Source organism: Triticum dicoccoides, chromosome 3B, assembly GCF_002162155.2.
Source record: "Triticum dicoccoides isolate Atlit2015 ecotype Zavitan chromosome 3B, WEW_v2.0, whole genome shotgun sequence".
In the NCBI taxonomy this organism is placed as follows: Eukaryota; Viridiplantae; Streptophyta; class Magnoliopsida; order Poales; family Poaceae; genus Triticum; species Triticum dicoccoides.
This window is the reverse complement of record NC_041385.1, coordinates 262,445,656-262,453,695: the sequence shown is the minus strand read 5'-3', so window position 1 is coordinate 262,453,695 and position 8,040 is coordinate 262,445,656.

Below are 8,040 nucleotides of genomic sequence, written 5' to 3'. Positions count from 1 at the left end.
CGCGAGGGAGGTCGCCGGCGGAGCTTCGGGCGTGGGCTCCCGCGGCGGGCGGCGGCGGCGGATGGGCCCCACGGTGGCCGGCGGCGGGATCGAGCGGCGGCGCGGGCGCGCGGGCCCGGGCGGGCCGCGGCGACGGCGGGCGGCGGACGAACCCGACGGCGACATGTGGCGGCGGCGGGGCGAGGCGGACATGTCCGGCTGTGGCCGGACGTGTCCGGCGGCGGCGGAAGGGGAAATTTTAGGGTTTCGGGGGAGAGGATCCGCGAATTTGGAATGGGGGTGCATATTTATAGGTAGAGGGAGCTAGGAGAGTCCAAATGAGGTGCGGTTTTCGGCCACGCGATCGTGATCGAACGACCGAGAGCATGGAGGGGAGTTTGCTGGGCTTTGGGCCACTTTGGAAGGGGTGTTGGGCTGCAACAAAAGAGGCCTTTTGCGGTTACCCGGTTAACCGTTGGAGTATCAAACGGACTCCAAATGGCACGAAACTTGACAGGCGGTCTACCGATGCTATACCAAGGCCGCTTGGCAAACCTCGGGCCATTCCGAGAAAGTTTAATACCCGCACAAGAGAAGAGGCAAAAAGGGGAACGCCGGATGACGTAGAAGCGCCAGATTGCAAAACGGACAACGGGGAAAAGGCTCGGATGCATGAGACGAACACGTATGCAAAATGAGATGCACATGATGACATGATATGAAATGCAGAAGTTGACATGGCAAAGTGCAACACGCAAGCAAATGACATGGCAACGAAGGCGAATAACTGGCGGACACCTGGTGCATCGGATCCGGGGCGTTACAACACTCCTCCACTAACAAGAGATCTCGTCCCGAGATCTTAGGACCGAGACGGAAGGAAAAAGGGGAATGAGGTGAAACAAGAACTCAAGAGAAGAATCAAAGAATCGAGGGCACTCGAGAAGAAGAGAGGAATGACGAGAAAGGCGAGAATTGAAAGCTCACTGAATCAGATAGACTATGAAAACACTCGTTCTAACCGGAGTGGTTAGAATGAGAAAAGAAACGAATAAGACTGAAAGGATTTAGGCAGCACTCCGGCTGAACATGGAAGAATAGAACACGAGCTTGAGAGGACGGAATGATACTTGATAAACTCTTGAAGAATGAATTAAATCATGAAGAACCACCGTGAATAACTCCGTTGACAAAAGGATGATGAGATAGAAATGAACGATGAAAGAATAAGATGAGCCTTGTGATGATTTAGATGGAGATTCCGACGAGATGACCGAGAAAATTGAACTCCGGAACAAGAAAAGATGGAGCACACTTGGAACTAGAGTTTATTCATCAAGAACAAACTTCGAAGAAAAGGAAGGGATTAATCACTTGGATGAAATAAGAATAAGATTTATTGTATGCCTATCCTCAACCAATTTAATGGGTGACGAGAGGATTTGGCATGCAACTTATTCCTCTTGAAAAGGATTCAGAAGTGACATATCGTAAACTTGAGAAGGTCTTCATGAACCACCGGTAGGATTGAAACGAACGAATGGATTAATATGATAATCAAGGAAAAGAATCTTAAAGAACCACCGTTAGAATTCGGGAAAGACTGGTGAAGGAGAATGAATCGCTGGGAAGAATTAGTAAAGCACAAAGATACTTGAGGGAATTAAGAGACAAGATAATGAAGGGATCGCGAACTGATTGAAAAATACTTGAATGAAGCACCGGGAGAATACTGAGATGAACGAAGGGGCACGGATATAGAATAATTGGAGAACGAATATGAAAACTTAGAACGAAGAAATCTTCCGAAAAGATGACCTCCGGATGAACGAGAGAGAAAGCAACTCCTGAAATGCTCCGGATGGATGAAAATAATTTGCATGACTAGAAACAATTTGATAGGATAACATCGAGCTAGCATCGCGAATCTCCGGGAGAACGGACAAGATTTAACAGAAATCTTCTTCTGTCTTCAAATGATGACGATGAACACCTCCAAAATTACTGAGATACTCTGGAAGAACGAAAAGCAGAGAGGTTGAGCCAACAATGAAAAGAATTTGAAATCGATCCTGGAAAGGCATCTGACTGATGAAATTCATACTTACGTCACACTTGAAAAGAATTTGAGACTAACTCCGGGTAAATTACAAGAGTCAGGTAAGATCCTGGGAAAAGACCTGTGGGTTAGGGCCCACTAAAAAGAAAACCTCGTTGGAAAAGGGATGTTGAACAGATAGATGATGCATCGGGATGATTGAAATATTTGAATGAGGTGACAACCTCGAATTAATTCAAACACAGACAAATCTCCTGAGATTTCTTGAACACTCCGGAAGGATAAACTGGCGAGAGGCAAATGAGCAAGGAGAACACTTGATCCAAGGAAAAGAATGTGATCAACCCGAAAAAACTTGAATTGAGTCCACCGGAAAAGAAAAAGAGATGAAGAATGTCAACAAAAGAGAATTCACCGGTTGAAATAATTTAGGGAAGACTGAAGAGGTTCCACACAAATGAAATAGATGGTCGAAAGAGACTCAAACTCCGGGAAGAAAAAGGGTGGGAGGGCGGGAAAACAAAATCATCTTGGAAGGGGAAACCGACTAATAACTTGAAGAGAAAGCACCGGTTGAAATCATTGAGGAAAGAAAACAAAGACTTCACACGAGTAGGATGGATACTCGATTATGGACTCCGGTTCCAAGAAGGAAAAGGGGTGGGCGGGTGGGAAAAATAAAGACAACTCCGGACAGGGAAAAACAACAACGTCGGAGGAAGAACTGAGGATTGATCTCGCGAAAGACAAAGAGGTTCGAGTCGACTTGATGAGAGATGCACCGGACGAAAGAGCTGAGAACCAACGATCGGAAAACCAACTGCGAGATCCTAAAGGAAAATTTGAAGGGGGAAGAGAAGTAATTCAAAACACCTACGTCAAGATTCCTCACCAGAGCGACGAAGGGGCAGAGGAGTAAAAAGAATTCCTACTCTCCGATATAACTAGACTCCGAAAAAGTTTTTCTTCTAGACTCAACAACGGCCAAACTACACGATCAATCAAGGGGGCTCCTAAGGTCGGTCGAGGCTCTGATACCAACTTGTCACGCCCAATATGCGACCCTATCCAAAAGGAACTCGAAGGTCCCACCAAGGATAGACCCGCATATTGTGACGCTTTTGCAAGGTGGATATCATTACATCAACATTATATAATAGGTAGGGATACATACATAAGGCATACAATGCCACATGAATACAACAATACAACATACAAGAACAACATCCGACTACGGATGAATCATAAACAGAAACTCAAACAATATCCACCCTACTAGCCCAGGCTGCCGACCTGGAACCTATCCCCTGATCGAAGAAGAAGCAGAAGAAGAACTCAAAGCAAGCAAGCATTGCTCTCGCGTCAAGATCATCGCACAACCTGCACCTGCAACTGTTGTTGTAGTAATCTGTGAGCCACGAGGACTCAGCAATCCCATTACCATGGGTATCAAGACTAGCAAAGCTTAAAGGGAAAGGAAGGGGTAAAGTGGTGAGGTTGCAGCAGCGACTAAGCATGATATGGTGGCTAACATACGCAAATGAGAGCGAGAAGAGAAACAAAGGAACGGTCGTGAAGCTAGCAATGATCAAGAAGTGATCCTGAACTCCTACTTACGTCAAGCATAACCCAAAGACCGTGTTCACTTCCCGGACTCCGCCGAGAAGAGACCGTCATGGCTACACACACGGTTGATGCGTTTTAATTCGGATCAGGTGTCAAGTTATCTACAACCGGACATTAACAAATTCCCATCTGCCACATAACCGCGGGCACGGCTCTCGAAAGTTTATACCCTACAGGGGTGTCCCAACTTAGCCCATGACAAGCTCTCGCGATCAACGAAGGAATAGACCTTCTCCCAGGAAGACCCGATCAGTCTCGGAATCTCGGTTTACAAGACATTTCGACAATGGTAAAACAAGACCAGCAAAACCGCCCGATGCGCCGACAATCCCGATAGGAGCTGCACATATCTCGTTCTCAGGGCAACACCGGATAAGCGAAGCGTACAGGTTCCGACGAATCCAAGTTGCCAAGGAATGGTCCCGCACGGTGCTCTAGTTTGGACCAACACTTAGACAAGCATTGGCCCGGGGGGACTATAATAAAGATGACCCTCGAGAGAGCGACTCCCAAGGGAAAAGTAGGTGGTGGTGAGGCAAATGGTAAAAGTAAATGTTGGGCCTTGCTGGACAAGTTTTATTCAAAGCAAACTGTCAGGGGGGTCCCATAAATCACCCGACCGCGTAAGGAACGCAAAATCCGGGAACATAACACCGGTATGACGAAAACTAGGGCGGCAAGAGTGGAACAAAACACCAGGCATAAGGTCGAGCCTTCCACCCTTTACCAAGTATATAGATGCATTAATAATATAAGAGATATTGTGATATCCCAACATAACCCTGTCCACCATGGAGAAATCTTCAACTTCACCTGCAGCTAGCAACGCTATAAGAGGGGCTGAGCAAAAGCGGTAACATAGCCAAACAACGGTTTGCATAGGAAAGGTGTCAAAGGTTAGAGGTTCATGGCAATATGGGATGGCTTGAAGAGCAAATGATAGGCAACACAGCATAGCGATAGAACGAAGCAACTAGCATAGCAATGATAGTAGTGAGATCCAGGGTAGCGGTCATCTTGCCTGAAATCCCGCAAGGAAGAAGAACGAGTCCGTGAAGAAGATGAACGGATGAAGCCGAACCAATCGTAGACGAACGAATCCTCACGATCGCAACGAAACAGGAACTAACAAGAAGCACACAACATAGTAAACACACCACACATGGACAAGACATGATGCACAACAAGCATGATGCATGCCAAAGCTACATGAAGCTACTCATGGCAAGAGATGATGTAAACAAGAACAACACATCAAGGCAAGTTTAAATGAGGCCGGGAACAACATATAACAATCCGGTAAGTCCTCATATGCATATTTCGAAATTGGTCCAGAACTGAATAAACCTTATGTTCAAGTTGTTAAACAGCAAGTTAAGATGCACCAAGATGATCTACACGAAATTCTAGTCAAGTTACATATAAAGTTCATTAGATTCGGAGCTACGGCCTAGAAGATATGAGCAAAACAAGTTAAACATGGCATTGATGCAAACTGCATACAAACATCAAGCAAACACCTCAAAACAAGGATGCAACATGATAATATGAAACTACATGCAAAATCAAGCAAGTTTCATATAGAACACACTCAAAACGGAGCAACGGTGCAACACATACACTCTATACAAGTCATAGCAACAATCTGTCCATAACAACAACTAGGCATCTTGCAAGCATCAAAACAATAAGCTACAACATCCCAACATAATAACAAAAGACATGGGCATGAAGTACAGGTAAAGCATAACAAAACATGAACACTGAGATATCTCCAGAAACAACTAGAACATGCTCAAAATGACATGGAGATATTGCAAATAATAACAGTTTCAGACTTTAGCAGAAATAACATCAGGTTGCAATGTTTAGATCAAGCAAACAACATGTTACAGGAACTTAACATGGCAAACAAAGGCATGGCATGAATCTACTAAAAGCATAGATCAAAAGACCCTTACTGACCATGAGCCAAAAAGGATCAGAAAGTATGATGGCACCCATGTAAACATGGCAAGTTATATTACAGATTCATACATGGCAGGAACAACAATAAGTAGGCATGTTGGTGAGCTTGAACCACTCACTACAGAGCAATACATGGCATGGCAAGGCAACCAACAGTAAGAAGGCATGTTTATGAAGCTAAGAATGGCAAGAGCAAGGTCATAGGATGCATGGAACACTAGCAAAACATATGGGAACAAGTGAACCTAATGTTAACAGGCTGATAGCAACATCATTTAGCAAACTTTGGAGCAAGATATGAACAATCTACAGCAAGCTATAATTGCAACCAAGGGCATGAATGGATAGAGCAAGACATGTAGATCAAAACATGTTTATAGAGCATCTCCAGATTATTCATAGAATGATTAGTAGAAGCATGTTAACATAGCAACAAGATATAACAGAATCTGTCAGGAAAACAGCAACAACAACTACCCTACTTAGCAAGCTTGATACACTCAGCACACAACTCACAAAAATACATGGCATACACCCCTGGAAAGATGGCATGGCATAGATCAACATACATGTAGACATCAACCTCATAGGATGCACACATCAATCATGGCAAAAATGATAAATGAGCAAGTTATAACAGTTTCAGCAGATTAACATCAACATGCACTCTTCCAACAGCATTTTGGGCACCAAGATGAACTCAAATGAAAATGATGCAATGGAATGAAATGAAGTACTCGTCGAGGCGAACAATTTGACATATTACACGCACGAAACGGAGCTACGGATGCAGAGATGCAGCAGGATGAATATGGCATGAAAATATCTGAAATCTGGGACTTAGTGAAACGGGGGCAACCTGCGGGTTTGCATGGTTAACGAGGCGGTGGCGCGAGCTCGCCGGAGAGTTCGCCGGAGGAGGCCGGGGGCGGCGGATCCGGTCGCTCCCGACCAGATCCGGCTGGAGGGAGCCGTGGCGGAGGCGGGGTGGCGCGGCCCCCGCGGGGGCGGCTGGCGGCGGGGCCGGGAGCGGCGGCGGGAGGCGGCAGGGAGGCAACGGCGGCGAGGCGCTGCGGGCTTCGGGGCGACGGCGACCGGGGCGCCCGGGGCGAGGCGCCCGGCGGAGGAGGCGAGGACGAGGGGTCGGGCGGCGCGAGGGAGGTCGCCGACGGAGCTTCGGGCGCATGCTCCCGCGGCGGGCGGCGGCGGCGGATGGGCCCCGCGGTGGCCGGCGGCGAGGACGCAGGCGGTCCAGCGCGGCGGCGCGGGCGCGCGGGCCGGGGAGGGCCCCGCGTGGGCCCGGGCGGGTCGCGGCGACGGCGGACGGCGGACGAACCCGGCGGCGACACGTGGCGACGGCGGGGCGAGGCGGACATGTCCGGCTGCGGCCGGACGTGTCCGGCGGCGGCGGAAGGGGAAATTTTAGGGTTTCGGGGGAGAGGATCCGCGAATTTGGAATGGGGGTGCATATTTATAGGTAGAGGGAGCTAGGAGAGTCCAAATGAGGTGCGGTTTTCGGCCACGCGATCGTGATCGAACGACCGAGAGCATGGAGGGGAGTTTGCTGGGCTTTGGGCCACTTTGGAAGGGGTGTTGGGCTGCAACAAAAGAGGCCTTTTGCGGTTACCCGGTTAACCGTTGGAGTATCAAACGGACTCCAAATGGCACGAAACTTGACAGGCGGTCTACCGATGCTATACCAAGGCCGCTTGGCAAACCTCGGGCCATTCCGAGAAAGTTTAATAGCCGCACAAGAGAAGAGGCAAAAAGGGGAACGCCGGATGACGTAGAAGCGCCGGATTGCAAAACGGACAACGGGGAAAAGGCTCGGATGCATGAGACGAACACGTATGCAAAATGAGATGCACATGATGATATGATATGAAATGCAGAAGATGACATGGCAAAGTGCAACACGCAAGCAAATGACATGGCAACGAAGGCGAATAACTGGCGGACACCTGGCGCATCGGATCCGCGGCGTTACATTACCACAGACCGATGGGTCCATAGTTAGTATCTAGTTGTCTTCTCTCTCTCTCTTTGATCTTCAATACAATATTCTCCTCGATGTTCTTGGAGATCTATTAGATGTAATCACTTCTTGCGGTGTGTTTGTTGGGATCCGATGAATTGTGAGTTTATGATCGAATTATCAATGAATATTATTTGAGTTTTCTTTGAACTATTTTATGCATGATTATTATAGATTTGTATTTCTCTCTAGCCTATTGATTTGGTTTGGCTAACTAGATTGATTTTTCTTGCAATGGGAGAGGTGCTTTGTGATGGGTTCTATCTTGTGGTGCTCAAGACAAGTGACAGAAAGGGACATGACACGTATTTGTATCATTGCCATTAAGGATAAAAAGATGGGATTTATTCATGCGTGAGTTTACTTTGTCTAC